Source organism: Danio rerio, chromosome 13 (genome assembly GCF_052040795.2).
Source record: "Danio rerio strain M-AB ecotype USA chromosome 13, GRCz13ab, whole genome shotgun sequence".
NCBI lineage: Eukaryota > Metazoa > Chordata > Actinopteri > Cypriniformes > Danionidae > Danio > Danio rerio.
In genome coordinates this window covers 25,999,685-26,026,880 of record NC_141033.1, presented here as the reverse complement: position 1 = coordinate 26,026,880, position 27,196 = coordinate 25,999,685, and the positions used below count along the sequence as shown (strand labels likewise).

The following is a 27,196-nucleotide window of genomic DNA, read 5'->3' as shown; positions in this document are numbered from 1 at the left end:
ATGTAGGTTATATTCAGTTCAACAGTTAAACATCAGTAAGTAGTGCTATTCTGCCTAGCCTGCTTAACTGAGCTGAAGTTGCTTTTATGTTCACATTGGGTCATTTCTAAACAATGACAACCTGTGATGCGCTCCCGATATTGTTTACCATGCTACTCTAAATGTTCGCTCTGAAATAGCATATCAGTGTGGCTTTGTAATTAGTAAAATTCCTGCATTTTGAACACAATATATTTTATGTTAAGAAACAATTAAAGTACTTTGGAGCGGTAAACACATCCGGCTGAATAATTCAAATGGATTATTGACTTCTGCTGTCTTCATTTATATTAAAAACTGATTTTTTTTTTACAATTTAAAATGAAATATTTAGATATCGTTTCTGCTAGAGATACTGTTGCCTAAATACAAACAAACAAAAAAGTTAATAAAAATAGTATACATACCTTAGGAACGGTATTGCAGAAAATGTTTACGGTTTTAAAACCTTGACTTTTCCAAACCGCGGTATATCATGAAAACGGTTATGGTCCCGTGCCTAGTTCAGAACCAAGAAAATAGTTATTGCTACTGTTCTAGAAGCACCATCTACTGGAAGACTTTTTGTATTTACAGGTATATTTTGGAATTCAACTGTCTTATGAACATCAGTACATGCTCAAGCTAATGTTTCGATTAATTTGATCAAACTTTACTTTGTTTGGATGGCAATTAAACTGCATTGGTTGCCTCTAATTGAAAATATTTGCACATTGTCTTAGTATGTGATAAAGCAAATAACACCTTCTTTTTCGTGGTCAGAATTATTAGCCCCGCTTTGAATTTTTTGGTTTAATTTATTTTTTTTAAATATTTCCCAAATTATGTTTAACAGAGCAAGGAAATTTTCACAGTATGTCTGATAATATTTTTTTTTCTTCTGGAGAAAGTCTTATTTGTTTTAGTTTGCTAGAATAAAATCAGTTTTTACAGTCACTTGCCTAATTACTCTAACCTGCCTAGTTAACCTAATTGACCTAGTCAAGTCTTTAAATGTCACTTTAAGCTGTAGAAGTGTCTTGAAAAATATCTAGTTAAATATTATTTACGGTCATCATGGCAAAGATTAAATAAATCAGTTATCAAAAATGAGTTATTAAAACTGTTATGTTTAGAAATGTGTTGAAAAAATATTAAATGTATATATGAGCAATATCACACGAGTAGCAGTGCAATATGGTTGTATATCAGCACTGCAGGGAGGCATGCGTTGGCACGAGGTTGTAGGCCACTGGTGGGATGCATTTCCTTAGCGTCCCATCAGTGCTGATATATAGCCATCTCGCACTGCTACTCGTGTGATATTGCATTTATACAACAGTTCAACGGCACAATCGTGTATATAAATAAACACGGAGAGTCTAAAAACCCTTTTTTTATCAAAAACTACTTTCTTCCGCCATTCATTCACATCTGCAGCTGACGTCAACACAGCAGAAGCCCTTACTAATTCACCATTGTCACTTTAGAGCTAGTGTTTGAATGACTATGTCTAAAGTGATGACAAAACTGCAGATTTTGCTCACACTTTAAAATTATAAGGCTGAACGTGACATGAAATGCCATCTATCTACAGAGATATCTTCTTACAGTGTTACAGTCTACAGTATTTCTCTGTTTTTTCCCCGAAAATAACAACGAATCCACTAAAGTTACCAGACTGCTGTTGTTTACGATAAGGAAAAACACTAAACACGTGCAGACTGCTTATTTTAATCTGCCAACACAACACACATTCCTGATATGTCAGCAAATCGGTATAAATACAGCACTACAACATATTTACCTGCCAACATGTCTCTGAAAACCCAGGAGACCGGGGGGAGAGGGTGTTTGTAGGCGAGGTTGAATGGTTGAACAGGATGCAGCGGGTTTTGGGTGGCTGCTCTGGGTACTGTACCAAAGTTGGCAACCCGGGGGTGTTTAGTTTACAGACTGGACCAAAGAGGGGGTGTGTGAAATTACTGGAGTTTTTTAGGAAGAAATAAAAATGGGATGGTTGCAGGAGACTGGTCTGAAATACGGGATACTCCCATGAAAAACGGAAGTGTTAGCAGGTGTGCTTAGCAGTTAAATATTGATTTGAACTGCTGTAGTTAGAAATCAGACTGTTATATCTTCTAAGCGAAAGGGCTTATTATGTGGTTCTGTCGCCATCTTGTGGTTAGAAAATGTCAACTGTCACCGAGGAGCTCTCAGAAATTGTAAATATTTAAAAATAGGCACTATTCTTGCAAATAAACTGATAGTTGCAATCTAAACAACTACATTCCTAACTAAAAAAGCCTCAAAAGTATATTTTGTTGTCTAACAGGTGTAATATTTGTCAAACTAGTGTCTGCTTGTTGCTGGCTGTATGTGTGCGGAGTAATACACAAAAGGTAAAGAGGCTGTACGGGTGCTGATATTACTTAAATATATCACGGCTTTCAGCCAATCAGATTCCAGATCCAGACAGAGCTGTTGTATAAATATATATTATTATTATTATTTTTCTGTTTTTTAGTTTCCAGCTATTGGAATCAGTCATGGGCGGGGAAAAAGATTTGTGCATCTCTATTAATTTTGAAAGAAGGCATCATTGTGAAGGGTGTTACTTTAATTTCAGACTGGGAATGGTTTCATATGGAAATTCTTATTCAAGTTCAGATATATACATGGTCCCTCATTTAGCATGGATCCCTGGACAGATATCAAAAGGTTTATTTTTTTCTGAAGGCTTCATAGAGCAGCTATTGTGAGCAACAGAAATGGAGCTTGTGGCTCACAGTTAGAGTTGATGGGGAAGCTGCGTTAAGGTGGTCTTGGATGACTAGAAAGGTAATGCCATGGAGAGGTTATAGCTGTCATGAGATTGCTTTTTTTAAGAGTGGGCGTCAGAGATGATAGTTTGGAGAGGCTTAGAGTAAAGTGCTTGATGGCGCACACTGTGATGTCATGGGTCATTTCCACCCCAGACGGAGATTAAAAGGCAGCTAGGAGACGGAGGAGGTCACGGGCAGGGTTGTTGGTCAGGAAATCAAAAGGAGCTTTTCTGTTCGCTCCTGCCAAGATTGCTGTACCCACCGTGTAGAAGACTTGATAATTTCTTCCCCCACAACCCTAACAAATGGCAGCAAAATGTGCTTCCCCGCGATAGGCTATTATCTTTTGAAAAATGATGTTTGTGTTTGTATTCCTACCATTGAGTTTCACCCCTTGCATCATATTTATAACGCATGTTAATGTAATGTGTGTCAGGAGATTCCCAGCAGACACCGCACTGAAGGCTTTTCATGCTTGACGTGAAGCGTGAGCTTTGCCGCTGCCTCCGTCGCCGCCTTGTTTTTATTTTCAGCAGCACAAGCACAAATATTAAATAAAAAACACAGGATGATACAGGCTCACATCTTTGTGCTTGAGATGCTGTATTTTTGTTTTGAAGGAATGATCTATCTATCTATCTATCTATCTATCTATCTATCTATCTATCTATCTATCTATCTATCTATCTATCTATCTATCTATCTATCTATCTATCTATCTATCTATCTATCTATCTATCTATCTATCTATCTATCTATCATCTATCTATCTGCCTACCTACTAGCTTATCTACCTACCTACCTACCTACCTTTTTTTTCAAATTATTTTGTTCTTGCTTAAACTTGGAAAACATTTTATAATTCTTTCTTAATATTTTTATATGATTTTCTTCTATGTGGATATGATAATTAGACATGGTACAGTAACCTGTTTTAAGGTTTTCCATAATTTTGAAAAGTTTCAAAACCACTAATGTTTTCTGTCATGCTGTTTCAAGGTATATGTAAGTTTTTAAAATTTTTTTTACTTATTTTTTAAGGACCCTCCACATCAAAAGCTACTACTCAGCCTACATTTTATTAGCCTACATCTATTTAAAAATAAATAGCATAAAAGCATGCTCTGTACCTGAACAATACAGTGGCTTACTTTATATCTTTATATCTTTATACTTTATAAAAAAGAAAGAAATCAAAAAATGCTGTTTCAAGTTTTAAAGAAAACTGTGTTTTTGAAACTAATGAAGATAACAGGAGTCTTATTTTAATTATTAGGCCTGAGATGTTTACTGTTGCAAAATATATTAAATGTTTCTCAAAATAAAATATATTGTGTTTAATAGAGAAAAAAAGACTTTACCCAGTCATTTAAAAAGATCATATGAAGATTTCACATGTAAAAGCGTCTAAATTCCATCTGAAATATTCCCCTAAATTAAACATTGTTCTCTTATCAGGGCTCGACAATAAGGACTGCCCGATGGCCCGGGGCCAGTGTGCGAGACACTCGGGCCAGTGTACAGAATGTTACTGGCCCGATCGGGCCAGCTGCTGCCTTTTTGCCTGCCAGATCGAGCCAGAGCTGCGTGCTGCGACTGTCTGTCAATTGTGTGCAAATACAATCTTACGGTGCTTTCACACATAGACGTTTGTTTCGGAATCTGTCTCGTTTCACCCGTTAGCGCGTTTTTTTTGGCATATATCCAGCAGTTGCGCTCGCTTCCGCGCCAAATCAATCAGTCCAAGATCGCCTGAATGAGACGCGGTCTCTGTCCTATTGAGTGGATCGATTGTAGCGAGAAAACAAAACAATGCAACGAACTAACGACCCAGGCTATATCACAGTGTATTATGATCGTGTAATAGCCATACGGCTATATGAAGAGAGTGATGAGCAGGGCGAGATGTCATTCTTACCGGTAAATGCGAAAGTGAAAGCATGCTGAAATATTACCGAGAGCTGTTTATCCAGCCTGATCTCGGTTTATCCGTCAGGAAAATTGACCGAAATTACTATCTGTTAATTTTTCCATATTTTAATCGTATAATATGTTGTATTAGGCCTGTTGTTTTGTTCATTTCCGCACTGACAGCTCGAAAGAAAGATTTACATTGATCTGATGCAGTCTCGGTTCATCTGCTATGTCTCTCTACAATTTAAGCCTAAAATACAGAATTATAGTCAACGTTTCTTTAATAGATTGATTAATTCAATAGATCGATTTCTACAAAACCTGACAATTGAAATGGGGCTCTGTATATATGAGAAAGTCTGACCTCGATTTGTATTCGGTGACGATGTCTGTGGGTTGTTAATTTTGGTGCACATTTTCACTTATAAAATATTCTATACACAACTGGTCAAAAGTTTGGGGTCAGTGTGATTAAATATGTTAAACTAAGCTTCTTCTGCTCACCAAGGCTGCAATTATTTCATCATAAATACAAATTGTGAAATGTTGCACTATAAAATATCTGTTCAAAAGTAGTTTATCATATAATTTATTCAATTATTCCAGTGATTTTAAAGATAAAATTTCAGCTTCATTACTCCAGTCACATGATCCTTCAGAAATCACTAATATTAATTATTATTATTATATTTATTAATGGTAATAGTTATAAAATCAATAATGTCTGGAGTAATGATTTTATTTGAAACTACATACAATAACAAAGCAGTTATTTAAAATTTTGATAAATATTTAACAATTAAACCTTTTTTACATTTATAAATATAGCCTTGATGAACTGAATTATTTTCCTTAAAAACATTTTAAAAATTACCGTAAATATATATACAGATTTATTAGCCCCCTTTTGTTTTTTCTTTTTAAAATATTTCCTAAATGATGTTTAACAGAGCAAAGAAATGTTGATAGTTTGTCTGATAATATTTTTTCCTCTAAACAAAATCTTATTTGTTTTATTTTGGCTACAATAAAAGCATTTTTTTAACCATTTTAAGGTAAAATTTATTTGCCTCTTAAGTTATTTGTTTTTCAGACTGTCTACAGAACAAACCATCATTATACAATAACTTGCCTAATTACCCTAACCTGCCTAGTTAACCTAATTACCCTAGTTAAGCCTTTAAATGTCACTTTAAGCTGTATAGAAGTGTATTGAAGAATATCTAGTAAAATATTATTTACAGTCATCATGACAAAGATAAAATAAATCAGTCATTAGAGATGAGTTATTAAAACTATTATGTTTAGAAATGTGCTGAGAAAATCTGTTCTCTGTTAAATAGAAATTGGGGGGAAAAAAAACGTGCTAATAATTTAGGGGGACTAATAATTGTGAAATCAACTGTGTGTGTGTGTGTGTGTGTGTGTGTATATACACACACACACACACACACACACACACACACACACACACACATTCAAATAGCTATTAACTTCTTTTTTTTTTTTTGGTGGGGCCAGTGAAAATTTGGGCAGGGCAAGTAAAAATCAGAACCACTGGCCCGATCGGGCCAGTAGAAAAAATCCTTAGCGTTGAACCCTGCTTATGTGTAAGTTCAGTTATTTAACTTTTAATGCAATGAAAAGAGCTTATTCGTCACTATAAAAGTTAAATTACTGAGCCTTCGCACAGGAGTTAGAGAAAGAAAATGCTAATTTTAGACGAAAATATATAATTTAGACGGTTTTGCATCTAAACTCATATATTGTGCAGTAATCACAATACCATGGTACCGTCATATTTTTATTGAAGGCTACCATATTGTCAGAATCTTATAATGGCCCATGCATAATGACGATTATGATGATGAGTGTTTCTCAAATAAAATGACCCTAAATGTTTTTGAGCTCCAATTCATCTTGTTTGAATGATTTATGAAGGATCATGTGTGATTAAAGACTGGAGTAATGATGCTGAAAAAACAGCTTTGAATCAGAAATAATATTAATGTATATCATGCAGGAAACAGTTCTCTTAAGTTTTAATATTTTGCCACATTACCTGGATTCAGAAATTTAGCATGCATAAGAGAATTCTTTCAATACCTGATGTGTTTGTATATTTACTTTATAGCAGTAAAACAGTTTAAAAGATCAACACTGCTCTGTTTTCCCATCAAGGTGTTGTTAAGCGCCCATTCACCCGTTATCTCATCGAGGTCAAGTATAAAATATTGCACTAAATAAGTAATGCAGTTTTTAATATTTCATCCATTCTGCAGAACAGTGTGTTGGCTGTTAAGGTAATAGTGCCTGTTTGTCATCTTCACTCCATTAATATCCCAGATTCAGATGAGAGTTTGCGTGATGGTAAACAATGCGGCAGCAGGTTTAATTGCACTTATAACTGGAGAAATTACAATTTGCCCAGGATATAGGGAACAATAATAAATCGGGCAGTGTTGTGAACTCCGATTACTTAACGACATTAGTCTGCCCAGCTCGGGTTTAATTGGGTATTTTAATTGAAACTGGGGAGCGTTTGTGTTCGGTTGATCACTGGTAAGTAGAGAAGAGACAGGCTGTGTGCATTTAGTGCTGGCATGCACTCTGCATAAATTACCTCACGCTTCTGGGAGAGAACTCTTTTTGCGGTATTTGGGAATGTTTTATAGGGACTGTTTTCTTCTGTGCTCCTTTGTGAGTTTTGGGGCACTCCTATATGCTGGATATTATGATTGTCATAGATGGATGATGTAAAATTAAGGCTCTTCTCAACATGCTACATTTATTTTTCAGCTTGGCAGATTTTTTTTTAATTTATTTATTTTGTCATCTGCATGCCGTCTCGTCAAGGCCGGGCATCAGAGTGAGTCTGCCAGGCAGTTGGACAGCTGGTGGGATGGGTTTTATTTCAGCTGAACGTTCTCGGAGAAAAGTCATTTGAATTATTATTCGGTAAGCTCTTGTCTGACCGAAGCGCAGAACAGACACGGCTAGTCAACAATCTCCCTCCTGCCAATATATTGAAGCGGCATAAGCCTGCGCATTAATTCATCCTGGCTAATGAAAACATATGCTGCCTGCACATTTTCTTTTTGATGGTGTTCGGGATGGCCAGGCTGGAGGAAAATGAAATGTGTCAATCTTCATATTACCGTCGACTCTATAAATCACGGCTGCAATGAGTCTTTTATGATACTTGGAATCATTTCCAGAGGGACTGTTTGAGATCAATTGGCCGGTTGAAAATCCTCTACCAGGCGTCACCTAGTGTAGCTCTAAATTAACCTTCAGTAGTTCCAACTGTTACAGGGGAATTTGACCATAAGTGGAGAATGCATTAGTTGTGTTTAGTTTAGTAGAAATTGACAGGACTAGATTGGTTTTCTGGGTTTTCCAGTGATAAGAGTGACTGTCTTTTCTTTTAGCAATGTGCTTTATTGCCATTAAGAAATTTGCATAAATAATCAAGTCAAGTTGAGCTTTATTGTCATTCCGCTTCATGTGTGGACATACAGTGGAGCAAGGGGCTACATAAATATATATACATACATACATACATACATACATACATACATACATACATACATACATGCATGCATGTGGAAGAAATCAATATTGAACATGTCTCAATTTTTCTCAGAAAGCATAGGCTGCATCCCAAATGGCACCCTATGCACTTGGACACTCGACAGCATAGTATATGAATGTAGTGTCATCCCAAATGGAACACTAATGTTTTTTTTTTACTAAGCGGAAAAACAAACTGTTTCCCTGATGACGTTTGATGGTTGCCAAAGAAGTTAAATAAATGATCAAATAACCAAATAATGCCTGAAATGAGTATAACCACATTCATCACCGGGAGGCGGTATAACCACTTTCGTTGGAGAATTTTGCTTTTACAATTTAAAATAAATAAAGTAATCCAGCATGACTGTCCGAAAATTCCGCCCCTTCCACTACGTAATCAAAGCTGCAGTCGTAGAGTGTGTAAAATGTCCATCATTCCACACTTACTTATAACGGTTAAATAAGTGCATCATCAGGGTGATTAAAGTGCACTTATTATTTTTAGAGTTTTCAGTGTGAACGCACTACTTACGGTATTTATACTACAAAATGGTGTAGAATAGTGCATACGTATGCGATTTGGCATGCACCTATATTTCTAAAGGTGCTGTTGACTTGAAATGTTCACCAGATGTTGATAACAATCAAATCCATATACTGTATGCAAAGAAAACAGATCTAATTAGTTTACAAATGAAGTTATGAGTAATAAAATGACATGACACCGGAAAAAATTATTGAACACATGAAGAAAGGCGTTGAAAGCCCAGACAGCAGTAGTTCTTCAGTCATCCTCTGCTCTTCCTCTTTGTAAATTAATATTTGCTGCTTTAGTCCAACATCTTCATTAGCAGGATGATGAAGATGAAACCAGGGTGGACATTTCAGCAAGACAATGATCCAAAACAAAGCTAATGAAACTCTCTAATGCTTTCAGAGAAAGAAAATCAAGCTGTAGAATGGTCCAGGAAATAACCTGACTTGTATCCAATAGAAAATACAAAATAAACATCAGTTTGGATCGACAAAACCTACAGAACCACCAAGATTTTTACATTCTGAAAAAAATCACACCTGAGCAATGAACATGACTTGGTCTGCATATGACTGCCATCTACAACCTATACAAGTACTTTTCTGTAAAACAGAAGAATATTGTGCAAAAAAGGTATTTTAAGGTTGAAGAAAACAAGTTGTGCAATTAGATTTTTTTCACAAGTTTTGTCTTTCAAATCTGTTTATTTTTAATTAAATAATACATTTTATGATCTTTTTGCTGTTGATTTGTCAATAAAATAAAGCCTAGTAGCATACTGTTCTAATCTAATGATTTTTTTTCTCCTCTGTATTTAGTCATAGGCCTATAGATATCTCTCTTAATAATGTTGATTTGTGTCTGGATTGGGGAATTTCAGTGCTTAATCCCCATGTTTCATCGGCCGCCTGACAAAATTACTTTAACTCAGCTGAAACTTAGTTTTGCCTGAAAGTTTCAAAGGTTCCTTTGGCAGGAAAACTGCAACTTGCCAATTATGATTTAAAAGCCATTCATCGTGTTCGGTTTTCAAAAGAGCGGTCACCAGCCAGCAGAATGTGCTGAAACACAAAGGTAGTCATGTAGAGTTAATTGTGTCCATGACGAACAAACAGAACGTCTGACATGGGGATCCATTCTTAATCAAAGCTGAGCTGCGGCTTATGGGTCGACATTTAAAACGCTATTTCCATCAAAGTCAGTGTAATTCCCTCGTTGTTCGAAAGTCATCATGGATGAAGCAGCCTGCTCTGCAAATATTCAACACTTTTTGAAAATAAGACCTCTAATATAATGAGACTGTCCATTGACGGATATTATTATTAGCCCGAGCCTTATAAAGCATGTTAAAGGCTTCCCCATCTCACAAATTCTTTTTCTGTCGTACTGGTAATGAGGTTTGGTTTAAAGCTTTAGTGTTCTCCACATTAACACTGTTCACATGATTCCTATTTTATATGCTTTTTAGAGGGCAATAATGTGTTTACACTAGTGCATTTTAATTTAAAACATACGTTTTACATTTAATCCGTGATCTTTGACCCACAAAAATGTAGCGTTTAAAAACACGAAAGACCCTGTTTTAATTAGAAAAGGCTGGTGTTTTATTTTGTTATAGATTGAAGGAAATGCAAGCATTTGAAAGTGGAGTAGAGTTATTCATAATCGCTAACTGGTCTTCTAGATTGTTGCATATAATTCTCATTATGTATAATGCAATTTAGACTGTATTAGGGCTGGACAAAAAAAAACGTTAGCAATATTTATTGACCGAAAACCATTGTCAATAATGATAAAAAAAAAAAAGTTTGATATTAAGGCTATAGTTTTATCAAAATGTGGCTGCTGAGCGCGCCTTGAAGGATTGACAATAAGCTTAGGGTGCAAGTTTGTCATTTCCAATGAAGGCGCGCGACATCTGCATTTTCCAGGTATACCTAAATAAAAACATCTGAACTTTTTTGAATGCTGCTAGTGCACCGGGATTTATGCAAGTAGAATAAACTAGTCTGCTTCACACTTGGTATGGAATGTACACATTTCAGTAATAAGGGTAGACTAATTACCTAAGACAAACACTGAAGTGTTTTTTACTTTTCACCATAAACCTGCATCGGAGCTGCAGCAACGGTTTGTCTGTTTGTCATCCTCTAAGAAAATGGTTGATGGTCGCAATGGTGAAGGAAACCATGCACTCATGCTTGTCACGTCAAGTTAGAAAAACAACAAATGCGAAAACGAGTGCCATATAGCAGCAGTGAGGAGATTTTAAATAAAAAGGATGTTGCCAGAGTGGCTTTTTGGTTTCTTTTCTTGTGCATCCCAACCACTAGCTCCCCATCTGAAAGAGTTTTTAGCATGGGGTAATGTAGTCAATCAACTTCACAATTTGTTATGTTGCAATATATATTTGAATAATGATGGCTGGTTCATTGAATAATGAAAGCTCAGATTTGATTATCATAAGTTTTGTTAACAGAATTTGAGGTTTACTGTATCGTTATTTTTCACATTTTAAAGTTTGCTTTGATTGTTCTGTATTTCTGCTTTACCATTGCACACACTTTGTAACATTTTATTTGTTTAAGATATATAATTTTTTTTAATATTTAAGATTGTTTTCTGTTTTTGACTATTAAAACTATTTGCCTTAATAATTTTAAATAAATTAAAAATAAAGTTGTTAAATAACAAAAAATCCTAATACTCCTAAATGTATTGTTAAAAAATATTCAATAATCATCGATATCAAATGATCTGAAACGTGATATTGTGATAATTTGTTTTGCAATATCACTCAGCCCTAGGCTGTAAAGTGTGGATGGAGATCATTTTAGTGAAGTAAAAATGCCAGTCTGTGTGAAGAGCGTTTTGATTTTGAAATTCTGTTTTACAATGAAAACACGTTGGGTGTATATGCAGCTTAAGATTCATCTATTTAAGTAGCTCTGATTTTTTTTTTTTTATCTTTCTTTTCCTAACAATTATTTAAATTTATTATATAAACATATAAATGTTACTTTGTAAACCCTCTTTCTCTTTGTAAAATATCACTTTCCTCGCCTTTGTCATCAGATAATTTTTAACATTCTGAATTGGTTGTACTGCAGTTGATGTGCAAAAATCATTACTATATTTAGTCTTGCACATACTCATTTACGGCCAACCATGGCTTATTGGGTCACGTTGGGTCAGAGTTCATGTGGGACTGTTTCATTCTTCACCAGTCTGATCCTGCTTTGTGTTCAGCCACTGCCTGCTTACAGTGATTCTGAAATACAGTGTATTTAAATCTGTTTTCCAGAATACCTTGTTTAACCCCTAATTCCTTCTCACACATATACTCTGCACCATGGCTGCTTGATGCTTGACACATCTTTATAAGCTGTAATGGGTGTTTCCAAATCGCTCCGTGTGCTGCTCACCAATCACAGCAAATTGGGTTATCAGAACATTCACAGCAGATAAAGCCTGGTTTCTACTTCTGCGTCAAGTGATCGGCTCAACCCACGGCGCATGCAACGCGCGTAGCTGTGCATCTATATTTCTGTTTTGGTTGTTCTGCAATAAAACTTCTGAAAGGCTAGTTGACAGTGAGGTTTATGTGAGTTTATGTTCCTCTGTGTCGAGTTTCTTCGCTGGTGTTTTGTTTTTTCTGAATGCTTCCTGAATGTACAAGTGGCTCAAACTTGCTCAGTTTGAGGGATGAACTGGCGGATTTGCAACCGCTTTAACCATGAGGTAAACACAAAACAAAACTTTCCATCTGGAGCTCCTTCACGGGACTCCACACTTGTAAACAATCGCCCCATCGGGCTCGCGCAGCTATCGGTCCTGCCCAGACTCGTCAGCGCTACCAACCCGGCCAATCACAGAGCTTGCGCTATGCGTCGTTACATTTTTTGAGAGGTGCACGTCAACGACGCCGATGGCCATGGCGTAGGCCTATGTGTCCACGCGTAGGCTGGGCTGTAACCAAACTATGACTTTTTATAATGTATAATAGGGGCTCCTTAAGTTTTCCTCCTCTAAAAAGTTTTAAATTTGGGCCCTGTACTCTAGAAAACATTTGCCAATTAGTTATAGTTTTATGTAAAGTTGATTTTTTTTTTTTCATCCCCAATGTGCTTGCTTAAGTTAAAAGAACACTGAAATGTTTTCTCAAACTCTGCTAGTTCTAATTATGAATCTAAAAATATTTTTAGAGCCCTTACTGTGCTGTCTGATCCATGTTTACCTTTTTTGCAAGGGTTTTGACTTCAAAACTAAACTTTGCTGAAACAACAGTCTACATTTTACTGAAACAGTACAAAGTTTCACTGGAAATCTTAAAAATAGACACTGCCAGTTTGGAGCTTGCATAAATCTTTTATTGTTAGACGTGTAGGAGAGGGAAGCTTTGACAAGACTTTTAGATATTTGAAAGTTAGGTTTTTCTGTTCTTCTGAGAGTTATTACTTTAATTAATTTGGCGCAAAATAACAAAGTTAATTAATTCTGTTTAAATACTTTGGAAAGGAATCAAGTTCTGAAACATCCTTTTCCCCTGAAGAATTCACATTTTTTATGTTTGTGAAACAAAGAAATCTTATCCATGCATACTGAAAACTGCTCCATGAATTCTGTTCTGTCATCATAGAATCCCCTCCCCCCATCTCCATCTTTATTTTTTCCTCATTAATCTTCAGACTCTCATGTGGGATGCTGTGTCTGCTGTAAATACACTGCTGTTCAAACGTTTTGGGTCAGCATTTTTTCCACCTTTTTTTTTTGAGAAATCTACACTTGTATTCAGCAAAGATGCATAAATCCTAAGTGACATTAAAAAGTTGTTTATTAAAAAAAATAACAACACAAATTAATAACAAAGAAATTGCACAAAACTATATTGGCTAATTAGGTCACGCTTTACAATAGTGTTTTATTAGTTAAAGAACCCCTATTATGCATTAAAAAGGCTAACACAATAGGCTGATGTGCAGGGAAAGTCAAAAAACGCATTCGTTGTCTTATAATGTGCAGTTGTTTTTACCTAATTATCCCAACAACTCCTATATGATTTGATTAGCAATTAATTTGTTGCCAAACCTCTCCTTAGCATGATGCTAATCCACGCTGATTGACTCAGTCCAGTCTGTTGCGATTGGTCGACTGTATTCAGAGAAACGCCCACTACGGCTTAACAGCATTGTTGAAGTAGCCAGAGTGCAGAGTTTATGTCTGAGCCCAATGCATTAAAGCGGTGCAATTAAACACCAGCATATTGCTCTTAACCTTAAGTAAAAACAACGGCACACATTAGGTATTAATCCACACAGTTGCAAAAACTGAACTATTTTGAAACTTGAACACCGCACATGTGTAGGAACAGCTGATGCTAGCCATAGCAACAACAAACGGCAGATGATCTTGAACTCACAAATGTATTTAAATCCATAAAGAAAGTGGCATGTGTCACGTTTTTAACCTAGGTTGAAGCCGCCTTTCCACTGCACATGACAAACGACAAGCGACAGACCGGAAGTCATTCATTTCCAATGAAGAGTAGTCCGGGAGCTGCGTTGAGTTCCGTTGAGATCATCTCCGTATGCAGAAAATTCTGATCCGACTTGAGGTGCGGATCCGTTGAAATATTTGAACTCCTGCGACTAGACCATATGCGACTGGCTGACCGGATGTGATGTATTCCAGTGTTGTCCAAGCAGTTCCATGCGCACAAGATGAGAAATAGGAATTATTTGTTTATTTTTTGAATTATAAAATGTCTATATTAAAAAAAAAACTTTTCTGTTTTAAAAGTAAGTAAGAAAGTAATAAAAATATATATATATTTTAATGTTGTCTCCACATTCCCTCCAATATTTTTGCGGTCTATGAGTTTCTAGTATTCATTCATCCATTAAACTATGTAAACGCATAGAGAATAAAGGCTCTTGCATTTGCTCTCCTTTGTTTGGGAAACTGTGAGAATCTGCTTCTCCCCCGTGGTGCACAACAACACTGAAAATACTGATTGGCTGCCACAAGGGGGCGTATTCCAACAGTCATGTCCAAATGTCGTGTGCAGTGGAAAAGCGGCTTAAGAAGAAATATGTGAATATAAAGAGTTAACCAGACACAGTACAAGCCGCATAGCGATTACAAGTTACAAAACACAATTTAATACGTATATTGCAAGCTAGAGAAAACAAGGACGCAACCATTTTAATCACACTTGCTTACACTTGTGAAATAGGGGAAGAAACTGATCCATGAATTTTGTATTGATAAAGTTTCTGTCAAGCTCCCATACATCAATAGTCTCTTCTGATCCTTCCTTTAACAAACGGCTGGGGAATCTCTCATTGCAGGTAGATTATTGCATTAAGCACAAGAACGTTCGCTCATCTTCAGTCATGGTTAGTACTATACACACCACCACTCTCCTAGCGTTTAAAGGGAATGGCACGTTCATGTTTTACCTGATCCGTCACTTCATATTTGGTATTGTTTCGTGTTGATGTAAATACAAACAGACAAAAGGTCTGGACGAATCATGAATAATAAAGTCAAATCTTTTATTAAAAAAAAATTATATCTTTAAACAAGGTGCACTTTCAGATTCAAACATCAGATGGATGTTTTCATTCACTTAAAGCTGTTGCACACTGCATGAAAGGTCATTTTCAAAAACCCATGATAGCGGCTCTTTAATGTATTTACTATAATGAACTTAGAACGAACAATACAAGTGCAGCATTTCATGCTTGTTAACACTAGTTAATGCACCGTGGGTTAACATAATACTGAACTTTTAAAAAGATAACAAAACCTGTAACTAATGTACTGTTCATTATTTGTTAATATTAGTTAAATACATTTAACTAACATTAATACAGTCCTATTGTATATTTTGGCGTTAATTGTTACCCAACATAATCTACATCAATATTAGATCTGATTACATTTTTTAAATAATTTTGTCTAAAAAATAAAAGTAACAGTTGCCTGATATTGCTGTGCATTTCTAACAATTGTGTGTACTGTATGTAGGAGCTCAATTGGGGTGATAAGCTTGTATATAGCATTAAAAAAATCATCAGTTTTTTTCCACACTAGAGGTTCTTCAGTTTAATTTTGTGAAAAGTTTCCTTTTATCACCGGGTTGAGAAATATTGCCTTGTCGCTAGGCATCAAGCGCTTTTAGAAAGTAAAGCTTGACCTAATTGAGTGTCACCAAGGTAGAGTCGAAAAACACAAGCACTTCCACTCTGCCTGCCAACAATTCAATTGAAGCTGTCAGTCTAGAGCCCAATTTCAGGCATTTGGCTGTAGCTGATGTGTGTAGCCAGAGCTGTGGAGGTGCTGATGGATAGATGGATGGATGGATGGACACATGCTGAAGAACATGGCAATGGCAAACTCTCAATCATGCTGGGTCCTTCCGTAACTGAAAGGCCATCTCGAACAGTTGAAGGTTTATTTTTCCCCTTGTCCTCTTGGGTGATTAATGGGCGAGCATGGCTGTTGTGTGTCCAGACGAAGGGCTGATTCATTCCTCGCTTCATTATCTGATCAATGCGGAGCGACTCTGATAACAACTTGAGTCAACAAAGCTCTGGGATTGGCTTGGATTGGCTTTTTTTTTTTTTTTTTTTGCAAAACAATTCGCTCCAGTGAGTCATGAGGATCTGTTTCGCTCTGAATAGACCAATATTTAACTGTATCTTAATTAAGTGAAGTATTTTAATGAAATTCCCCCACGGAAATTAATCAGTTGGCTTGTAAATGAACATAAATTAACGATATATGCAGCTATGTGAAAATGCTGTCTGCTAGTGCATTAAGCAGTAAATTATAACAGGACCGTTAATGGATTGATGAATGCATTTTAATGATTTTGAATGTAACCTTCAGTGCAAATCAGCATCTGTAGTACCGTGCACAAATATGTGACTATGCATGCACAAAAGACATTGAATGGATTGGAAATGTTGGGTGGGTGTTTGTATGTGCTTTGAATGTTAACTATGTTATGTTAAGTATTGTTCTCTAAAACCGGTCTATTCATAAAGTCATTGGCTGCGGCACTTTAAAAGAACAAAAAATAAAAACACACAAAAAACTGAATAAATAACCATGGGTCTAGATAGTACATTGCTTCTTGCACAGTTTGTTTCACTTTATGAATTAAACTATTTTTATAAAATGTAAAAAAATAAGTAATTCTGTTACTTTAAAACTCTGTCTCAAACTCAAGTTGGCGGAGGCCATTTCAGTGACTGACAATTCATAAGAGGGTCTTTTATTATATTCAAGCACAAGAAAAAAAAGTGGAAACCTAATGTAACTGATGTACTCAGACATTCTTTCCCAGAGTATATGCAGTCAAAGCTCCTCATTTTTGTTTCTTGTAAATAATGAAGGGGTAGTTTAAATTGCTTTTTGAAAAAAACTACAATTTAATAATAGACATAATGATAATTATTATTGTTATGTCCCAATCAATTGTTGCCTTACCAAAAGTTTAATAGTAAGACAGCAGAATGCAGTTTGGGTAACTTTGACTTTACTGGCAATTATCTTTTTCAATATCTTTCATTTTTGTAAAACTACAACAAAGAGGGGGAAAGTATGTATATATTCACATTTATGTGTTAACCTCTTAAGGCCCAAGGTGTTTTTTTACATTACATTGCTATTTGGGCTCATTGGAACCTAATTAGAATAAAACCTAAGTATCATCTTTTGATGTGATGTACTTTTAGAGAAAAGTGGTCCGAATTTACATAACACACTTTTTTTCCTGACTGTTTTTAATGCATGTATAACATACATTTCTTTTGAACTTTGCTTTGACAATCAGAGAGTAAAAACAACATTTTTTTGGCCATTTTGGACAGTTAAAAATAGTTTTTGGAACATTTCACATACTGCAAAACAGTTGCAAGATGACACTGTATGTCTGTAACAAAATATAAAACATTCAGAGTATTTTAAATAGCCACTTAAGAGCTAAAATGTGCTGTCCCAAAATGGCCGTCAATAGGGCTGGCAGTTTGAGACCCCTGCTTTAAAGTGATAGTTTACCCAAAATTAAGATTCTGCCATTACAAGCACCAATGTCTAAAAACCTGAGACCCAAAGAGACACAAATAAGAATATTTTGGATACAAAAATTAGAAAGCTTTCTTAGACAGCAAATGATGCATTCTGATGCATCCAAAGTCCAGGAAAATACCAAAAATCATTCTCAAAACAGGCCGTATGCCTTCAGTGGTTAGCGATAGTTTCAGTGGTTTAGAATGACATAAGGGTGAATATTTAATAACATTTTTATTTATTTTTGGGTCAATTGTCCCTTTAAAGGGCCATGACACCCCCCACTTTCGGTTAAAGTCTTCTTCAGAATTTTTTCAAAAGATGCATGATAAATGGGCGTGGAGCTCCGCAAGCATAGGGCAGAAGTGGGCGTGGCCAACAGGGAAGAAGGGGAGCGAACGCCTGTTGTTGACAGTTGGCTCACAAAATGAGGCACAAACCGTGAGGAGACGCATAAGTTTATAGTTCACAAAGTTAAAATGCAAAGAAATGAACAGTGATTTAATGCCCTGCTACATTTGTTATTCGTAAATTCATATACACATAACCACAATTTCTATCATTATAAAGATAAGTGTGTTAATATAAACACTATAAATGAGGATTCTCCCTCGATCCCCGGGTCTAAATTATAGATCTGAATGCAGACTCAGTGCAGCAGGTCTCCTGACCTGCCTATTTTAACCATTAGCCCTGTTGGTAATCTGGAAGATTTAGGCAAACACAGCAGCACGGCGATGTGTCTAATGTGAACTAACCCCTGATAAAAGTCAGCGTCCGACATACTTTAATTCTCGTACTGCTCTCCTGATAAAAATGCTTGCAGCACACACACAGCTTTGCTGTATGATCGGCCCTGACAAGATCGCGGGGAAAAAACATGCAACAAACCCAGTGGATCATGGAAACAAACACATACGAGCCTTCATGAACGGCTACTGCATGCCGTGAGTCCGTGTCTCACAGCTTGCTTGAAACTGGCAGGTCTACCTTGCCTTCGGAAAGCACGTGCTCTCATGAATAATTAAGCAGCCGGCTCTTCTCATAGGATAAGAAAACTCCGCTATGAATAATAATGAGAAACCGACGCGTCATCATTGCACTTGCAGTACTGCGCTACGTCGCCGATTTTGATCCCGCCCCAAAAATCATTTTAAACCCGGAAGCTGAAATTAGCTGACAAAAGCTCAAAATTATCCAGTTTTCCCCACAATTAAAGCTAACAGGTGCTAACATTGTCTTAACTGATGCTCAACACACACATATCTGTTAATATAAAAAAAAGTTCTCCAGGGTTTCCTGAACCTTTAAAGTAATTTTTGACAAACTAAGAACTTTTTTATTAACTTTTTATATTATTGAATATTGAAAACAGTTTTTTTTGTAAAGTTACAAAAACTAAACAAATGTTGCCCTTTAGAACTTTTATTAAAGTGTCAAAAGAAATTTGAGTCCATTTCATCCAGTCCGAAAACTACCACAGATAAGAATCCCACACATTTCAATTCAGATTTAGTTTTAAAAGTCATATTTGTGGTAAACTGAGCTGTTTACTTTTTAATTATTTAGAAATCTATAGATATGATCACAATATAGCAGATTAACACAAACAATAGAACAAAATTAGCATGCTCTCTGTGTCATTCAGTCCTTCCTGCTGATTGACCTCTTCAACCGCGTGATTCCCCCTGAGCAGTGAACACCTTCTAGTCACTCATCCCTCATTCCTCCTGGGCTTTGGCACCAATGTCATGAGGTTTGAATTTGAGGACAGGAGGAGGCTGGAATAGGCAAACAATTAGCATAAACCTTGATGATAAATCATGCACAAAATAAAGTAAAGATTATTTTTCACCGTCATTTTTTCCTAAATATCAGTGCTCCTCTGTGGCTACATTACACCAAATAATACACAATAAAGCACTCCAACACACAAAGAAATCTTGTTTTTACAAGGTAACAGCAATGACTGTACAAAAATATGGACAACACGACAGCCCCTTTTCCCATTGAACGCTTTGAGGGCAAAACGCCTGCTTGACGGGCACAAACTCTCGCAAAAGACTGCTGAAATTGGAGCCTGGGCATGCGCAGAAGGACTGTCTGATGGAGCCAGAGGAGGAGCCGCGAAATCGAGCTTCCAACCAAACGCCTGATGTAAAATCAACCACGCCCCCCAAACTTGGTTGTTGGTATTTGTTATCTTCATAGGGGGTAGAAATAACACTTGTAAAATATGAACAATAACATATAAATAACACATACATTTTTAGAAAGGTTTTTATTTTTAATTAATCAATCAACAGGACCCAAAATATAGCCTACACACCATAGATAACGATTTACCATACAGGAAATCTTCATGCGTTTAGAAGATAAATACAGCAAGATTTCTAAATATCAACAGGATATTTACACATCGCAACCCTGCAATTCATCAAATTTGTACAAAAAACTGCGCAGTATTAATGCATCAACTGATGTCAGCTGCTGCAACATCGCTTGTATTGTTTATTATTTTTTGCTTGTATTGTGTTGTTCGGTTGTATTGTTTATAAAATTATAGCTTCCGTTTTCATTTGGTTTATTCGATGCCTTTATTATATCTGACAAAGGAATTTACATTCATTTTAATGTTTAGTGGAGTTTTCCAATAAAAAGCCAACAGTGAATGATGTATATAAATAATATAGAACATGTACAGCTCTATTTGCTATACAAGATTTGGTTTAGAACGGGAGAGGACCTCTCCCGGAAAATGGAGGAAAACTCAAGTTTGATCGCGGTGATGAGAGAAGAGGTAACAGTACAAAAATAAAATAACTGATCTAGAACAGGAAGTTAGCAAACTTCACGATGAAGTGAAGACACTGATGGAAAAATGCAACGAACAGGAAAGATACAAAAGGAGATGGAACTTGCTTATCAGAGTCTTAATAGAAAAAGAAAGCGAAGATCTAATGGCAACAGTGATTTCTCTTCTATCAAAAATTGCACCGGAAGTACCATGGAATATGTATGATATAGTGGACCGTGTTCATCATATCGGTAAGAAAGAGCAGAGTCGTACGAAGCAAGTCATCATCCAATTTTTAAATGGGAATGCAGAAATGAAAACCGGAAGCTCTCCAAAGAATGCGAAAGTATGTAAGCAGGCTGGTATTCAATTTGCAGAGGACCTTTCTAAAGAGGACAAAATGGCACAAGAGATGCTGTGGCCAAAGATTAAAGAGGCAAGAAAATAGAAGAAAACATAATTTTTTCATTGACCTTTTGGGTTCATAGAAAATTGCAGATTTACCCTTGAAAGGGAAAATGTAAACTAAATAGTTCATGTGATCTGTTATTGTGGACAAATAAGACGCGTGATTATATTTAGAAGGACCAACGGAATTATTATTATTATTATTTTGTATTGTTTTGTTTATTATATGCTGCTTTTATATAATGTTAAATATGTTTAACAGTGGAAGTTGAAAATGCCTGTTTGTTTTTTAAAGTAAAAAATAAAAAAAAACTGAGTGCAATTGTTTGTATTCAATACTTTATTATTATAATTTTCCAATTTCTATATTTGCAATGCCTGTATTTTGGCTTTTTTTTGTAGTCCACTTAGAATCCAACATGGAAATAATTTTTTTTCTATATTGGCATTGATTGTTTTGAAATTCAAATGGCATTAACATGCCTGTGTCTTTATTTCTGTATTAAATATGGCTGTCAAACGAGGATCTTGATGGTTTAATATATGTTGTTTACATGAAGAAATCTGTGTTACAAGTTTAACAAAAATTCTAATAAACAATTAATTTTTGAATTTAAATAGTTTTGTCTTGCGTTTACATTATTTTTACATTTGAATAGCCAAAGTTACAAGTTTCAGCCTATTAAATAATTTATCACAATTAACTGCAAAAAAGTGACTAATTAGTTAATTTTTTTAAATCGATTGACAGCCCTACTTATTATACATTAAATGTGTATACGACTATATTTTTGTGCTGACAACTATGGTATTCTATTATACGAAGAACTGTATAATATAAAATATCAGGGATGTGTAACAGTTTTTGGTTAATTTGAGATTTATGATCCATCATATATGATGTATAATCAATTTGAAAGATTCAGAAACTGTGACATGAGTAGCTCTCGGCCAATTGCAGTTTGTAAAAAGTAGCTCGCATACGAAATAAGGTTGGAGACCCCTGCTCTAGACGTCCTACCCACAAGTTCGCAGTCCAGTGATCCTCTGTTGATTTATGAATGTGTAATGCCAGACTGGAGATCTCTCCCACTCTGTCCTGATGAATGCGGGAGGGGAGAGATGACCTCCTCGTGGGATCCAGATAACAAGATTGATTTGGGTTCCTTGTCGGCAAGTCTTGCCTGGGATGTAATGATGTGAGCGCACTGTGCATTTATCAAAGCTCTTCTTGTAGTCTTGTCTTCAGTCTTGTAGTCCTGTCTCCTGCTTAAATGCAGAACAGGGAGGCTTTAAATACTTTCTATCTTTAGGGAATAGTCTTGAGGGCATTTAGGCATGTTTCATAGAAATCGTTCTACAGTACAAAAGCAATAATCTTTTTATAAATGTCTGGTTTCACACACAGTTGTCAGTTTGCTTATCACAGATATTACATGAAAACAGGATCTTATTAGTGTGATTTCTTTTTGCTTGTAAGCTAACTGTTAATTAATTGTGAAATAGAGTAATTTGGAATGTGTCACATGGCAGTAAAAAATTCATGTTACATGGATCCTTTTCAGATTTCTGTGTTTCCCAGCGGAGTAAACTTAGAGTGCCGTAAATGGGACGCTATAACGGATAAGTTATTTTGCATTTCAATTTGGCCAAATAATAAAATAAAAATCTGATGATGGTGTTAAGGCTTTCAGAAAAATTTCTGAGGCTGATAGCAGCATCCAGAAGACGGAACAATGTCAAACTTACTGTCCTGAAAGGTCATGATCCATACTCATTGTGTAAAAGCTATTATTACTATAGCTTTTCCCCATGCAGATATCTTCCAGACATCACAAAATAACAGATGAAAGCATACAAAAGTGTGGATGCATAGCCTACATTATTATTTGTTTAGTTTTGTAAGGGGGAAAAGTGCTCCACAATAATCACAGTCTAGTTTTATCGCAAGTGTTGCATTTCTTTTTTGTTCTGTCGATGAACTTACAAGCAACAAATATTTATCACTGCTGCACATATAGACATTAATGTTACGGTTGTTTATTCCACCAAAACGGCAGTTAAGACTTTGATTATTGCAAAACAAGACGAATATTTTGGAGTCTCTGGCCTTATCAATGACGTCATGTGAAAACAACCCATAGCTGGCCAAAGGAAAATGAATACAACAATAAAAAAAAAAAACTTACTGTCTTGCCTTTTAGATGCTGCATTACAAAACATCACCTTACATCATTTATTTATTCATTTATTTTGTAATTAGATGCAAATTTAATAAAATACAAAGTAAAGCTTTTTAAATGTATATTAGGGGTGTCAAAATTAATTGTTTCTTTGCACTGATATGTAGACACTGCAAATTCGCTATTGGTTCACTAATAATCATAAACAGTTATGTATTATATAAGGGTGTCACGATCCTCCAAATCCTCGATTCGATTACATTTTCGATTCTAAAGGTTCGATTCGATTTTCGATTATGAATAATTAATTAATTAATGACCATTTAATTATTTGTAGCCTACCGTTTAAACTACCTGACCTGCGTGGTCTTTGTTTTACCCATAAACAAATCATAGAGTAAATGAATAAACGCAAGATACACAAATAATTACCACCTGTCAATCACTTTTTGTGGGACTCGTGAACAGGCAGTGATCTGTGTCGTTATAATGGCGTCGGTAAAAAGACACACAACCAACAGGAACCAGCCAACAGTATCTGAGGTGTTCGCTAAAATGTACAAGTACAAGTGAGTGAAAGATTGAAGCAGTCTACTGATCCTCTGACTGCCTGAACCCGCTGTCTCGAGCCCATGGCTGTGTGTGTGCGTCTGTGTGTGTCAGAGGTAGAGAGGAAGGAGGGCTGCTCAGAAATGCTACACGCCACTGTCAATGTCAAATCGTTGTCGTTCTAAAATGCCATTTAGAAACAAAGACAGTGTAAACAGGACCTGAGTGTGTACTTTTCGCGAGCGGATTTGCAACGGGGGCGGGCGGAGGATCGCGATGCCGGTGTTGTCTATCGGACGAACCCTAATACGTACATAGCAAAGCTTGCAAAACTGTGTTTTTTTTTTGTCGACAACACGAACATTGTCAACATAACTCACTGGAAATCCAAAATGCTTACACACCTGTATCTGCAGTTCAACAAGCGCTTCAACAAGCCTGTTTTTTCCCGCTTGGCAAGCCAAGCTGACGTGACATGGGGGCGTGGCAGCATCGACGATTCTATTTTTTGATTCGATAATCGAAATTGAGCATAAATTTCTATCGATTTCAATTAAAAATCGAAATCGTGACACCCCTAGTATTATATACAGGTTATATGGCATTAGTCTACTATGTTGAGGGAGGTGACCGCGAGTGATTAAAATGCTCAAACTACTTAAAAAAGCAGATAACTGTGCACAATTCACTGCTTGTGAGTTTGCTGGACAGTCTTTCACTGACTGAGAAAGGCATCAGAATCTAGCTAAACGTGCCCGTTTAACATCAGTGTCCATGTTTGTCCCACTGACCGTTAAAGCAAGTCGCAGCCTTTTCTGTTGAGCACGTGATCAGTCATAGGTGTTTGAGAACTCGCACAACAACGCTCAAAAAGCAAGCGGGATAATATTTACTTTAGTTAATTTGCTTTAAATGTTTATGTTGTTCTGTGCATGTGCTTTAGTTTTCTTTGAAACATTCAAAAAGTGTTTTCTTTGAGAAGGTAAAATTAAAGGTAAAGTACATATCTTATTGCTTATTTTAAAGAAAAAATTTGTATCACAAATAATATATAAATATTTATTAATTATACTTTTAAGTACAAGAATTACTGTGTTGCTAAGTAAATTATCAAACTGTTTCTAGAAAAGCATCACCAATTCACCTTGATCCAGCAAGACTTTGAATTAAACAGAATCGATGGCATGATAATTATAACCAAACCAAACCATGAGACCCGTGTAGGTTCACACCCCTAATGTATGTACAGAAAACATATATATAAATATTAAAAGCTTCCATTAATTTTAAAATGCTGATGACCGTTAAAGCGTCACAATCATCTTGTGAAAAGGGTTGATTGGATTTATCAAATGGATGAATAATGACCTGTCTACCTATTTTATGTTTGTGCCAATAATATGCTGAACAATGTGTTTTAAATCAAAGAGGCAGCTCCTGAATAGATATTGAAAGATCACAATCTCTATTATGCAGACTTCTAAAAAGCATTGATTCAGCTGTTTGTTAAACCGTTGACAAGAACAATCACATCTGACGTTCAGATCTGTTTTCATGATGCCACAGATCCAGAGAGAGCATTTGTCATGTGTTCATGTGGTTCTTTATTGGGCTCAATGGTTTCCCTGCAGGGATGCATGATATTATCGTAACATCTGATAAATTGGCCGATGATGGCTTGAAATGTACATATCATCATCATCGGCTCAATGACAGATTGTGCTTGTATGCATTGCTATTAAGTTGACATGTTTTTTTATGTGCCTGCGATAACTCAAATGTGTGCAAAGACTGCTAGCAATGTGATCATGCTATCACTGTGATTATTCGTGAAGTGAACTGTTGCCTGTGTGATGATTTAGATTCACGGTTTTGTATTGGCGCCTTAAAATTGAGTATGCCAGTGACTCGTCCCATGTACAAGACCCATCAGTCATCATTTACCAGCCTCCCCCAGGTCCTAAAGCCTGCTCAGGGATACTTTTGATTTATTTATGTGGCATTGAAAGCATTGAACTAATAAAAATAGAGTAGAATGGACGAATAACTGCCATAAATTCACAAGTCTGGTTTGATTTATTGTTTGCAAGCTGTTACAAATGGGTCAAATCAAGGGTTTTGTGATGGCTTTCAATCATAAGCGTAAATCATTATTTGCTCTATTAAAAAGCCTTTATTATGCATTGAAAATGGTCATATTGTGGTTTTTGGGATCTCCAGCAACAGGCTGATATACATGCAAGGTCAAAAACACTCATTGTTTTTGGACAATATAAAGAAATGACCATGTAAAGGTATTTTTTTCTTCTTCTCTTATTTCAGATTGAAAATTGTTTATGTCTGTTGCTCCCCCTTTCCTGTTTGTTTGAATATTTTTTATTTGTGAATCTAAAGTCAATAAAACGTTGATCACAAAAAACACTTTCATTGCTTATAATGTGCATTTTACCTAATTATCCCAACGACTCTCATATGATTCGTTCAGCGATTTAATTTATTCCCAAACCCCTCCTTAGCGCAATGCTAATCTGTGCTGATTGGTCTGATGGCCCAGTCTATCGCGATTGGTCGACTATGTTCAGCGTGAGACAGAAATGCCCACCACAACTTATCAAGAATTTTGAAGTAGTCAGAGTGCAGAGTGTATGTGTGAGCTCAATGCAGGCGTGCATTAATGCAATGCAGTTTAACACCAGCATATTGCTCTATTCTTAACCATAACACACATTCAGTATTAATGCACACAGTGGCAAAAGCTAAACTATTTTGTAACTTGCCCGCCACACGTGTGTAGGAAGTTAGGAACAGCTGATGCTAGCCATAGCAATGACAAACGGCAGTGGATCGCGAGCTCACAAACATGTGGCATGTGTCACATTTTCAACGGGGTTTTAGACACGATGTGAGAATATAACGAGTTAACCAGTTACAGTGCAAACCATGTGGAGTGGTTGCAAGTAACAAAACTCAATTAAATACATATTTTACAAGCTAGAGAAAACTATTTTAAACCACTCGACTATTCTAGTCGACTATTTTATAGATTAATCAATAGTTTTAAACATGGTGCACTTTCAGATTCAATCCTTAGCAGGATATTTGACTTCATTTACAGCTGTGTTGCACACTGCATGGAAGCTCATTTTAATTAACCCGTAATAGGGACTCTTTAAACTCAGTACAATATTGCGCCTAAGCCTCCCTCATGTCCTACAGTTTATGCAGAAGGAAAGCTTATTTATTGAGTGGTCTTTGGGTCTTATTGATATTGCAGTAAAGTATGTTAATTGATGTCCAATATTTTATAATA

The 27,196-nt window shown here is 36.0% G+C and overlaps 1 protein-coding gene and 1 long non-coding RNA gene across 7 annotated transcripts in view; both read left to right on the top strand.

Moving 5' to 3' along the window:
- Positions 1–27,196, top strand: part of prim2 (DNA primase subunit 2) — a 126,744-nt gene that overhangs the window by 9,023 nt on the left and 90,525 nt on the right.
- LOC147834200 (uncharacterized) lies at positions 16,125–21,675 on the top strand. The gene is made up of 2 exons (XR_015505965.1): positions 16,125–19,400; positions 19,475–21,675. It is a non-coding gene; the product is annotated as an uncharacterized LOC147834200 (long non-coding RNA).